The sequence below is a fragment of the Limulus polyphemus genome, unplaced genomic scaffold, assembly GCF_000517525.1.
Source record: "Limulus polyphemus unplaced genomic scaffold, Limulus_polyphemus-2.1.2 Scaffold730, whole genome shotgun sequence".
In the NCBI taxonomy this organism is placed as follows: domain Eukaryota; kingdom Metazoa; phylum Arthropoda; class Merostomata; order Xiphosura; family Limulidae; genus Limulus; species Limulus polyphemus.
The window spans coordinates 179,070-180,190 of record NW_013666340.1 but is presented as its reverse complement, the minus strand read 5'-3'; the positions used below and the strand labels follow the sequence as shown (position 1 = coordinate 180,190).

Here is a 1,121-nt window from a genome sequence, read left to right as displayed (position 1 = left end):
ACGGTACTTCAAACAGAAGCATAGACGTCCAACAAATGTTTAATATCAAAATCATTGTTAACTTACCTCTTTCTCCTAATAGGCTTAATTAGGAAAACAAGAAATTGCGGCAAATAACTCTAAGCAAAACTGCGACAGACTTGAGATCATGTTACGTCACATCAAAAGCATAGCGCATGCGTTCATGATGATTAAACAACCAAATTAGAGCCTATTTGATAGAGAGGTCATACGACTGTCATTGTTAACGATTAAAGCTCATTTCTCAGGCCTCGTACGATTAAGACAAATAACTTTTGTAAATTATTCAAGCATGCCAGAAACAGGAATCTATGCTCCAATAACGATCTGAAAGCAGCACTTATGATTTTTAATTCAGGATATTTACGATCGATAGTGTTAATCATATGAGATGAAGTAACGACAACCAAAGTTTGTTTTAGGCTTATATATATATGTATGTTTATATATATTTCTAAATCTTGCATGAGAATATCTAATGCACTTATATTTCTAAGCATTGCCGTCTAATCAATAATGGCTGAAGTTTAAACACTTTTTTCCCTTTTTATATTATGGAAAAATCAGTGTTGATTTTATCTCATCTATTGAAAGTTATGCGTTCTTTTAAATTGATGAAAAAATAAGATAAATTAAGACACAGTTCTGGTCCCTATAGCGCAGTGGATAGCGCGTTGGATTTCTAATCCAAAGATACCGGGTTCGTTCCCCGGCAGGGATGCCACCACCATTGCCTGGTCCTAAGTCCAGGATGAGAAAGGAGGAGGGTTGGGCGCGGGGCTAGCAACTCCGCCCCGTAAAAACCAACCTGCTAAACAATTACTGCAACAACAACTTCCGTCGGCGAGGTGTTGTTGGGGCCCTATGCTCCAGTGGGAGTCGACAGGGATTATTATTTAAGACACAGTTCTGAATGTATTTAGAATGATAATCTGTGTCGTTTGTTGAGCATTTGACATCTGGGCTATATTTTTTACTCATCCACTTAATGCTGCGATTCATAACGAAAATAACTAATAATAAAGAGCCACACTCCCTCCAGGGGATCAGTGGTAAGTCTGAGGGCTCACACCACTAATTATTTTTGTTTGTTTTTTAAT

General features: G+C 37.5%; 1 non-coding gene across 1 annotated transcript; it reads left to right on the top strand.

Annotated features, from left to right (window-relative positions):
• Window positions 1-669: 669 nt before the first annotated feature.
• Trnar-ucu lies at window positions 670-742 on the top strand. The gene has a single exon. It is a non-coding gene; the product is annotated as a tRNA-Arg (tRNA).
• Window positions 743-1,121: the final 379 nt, after the last annotated feature.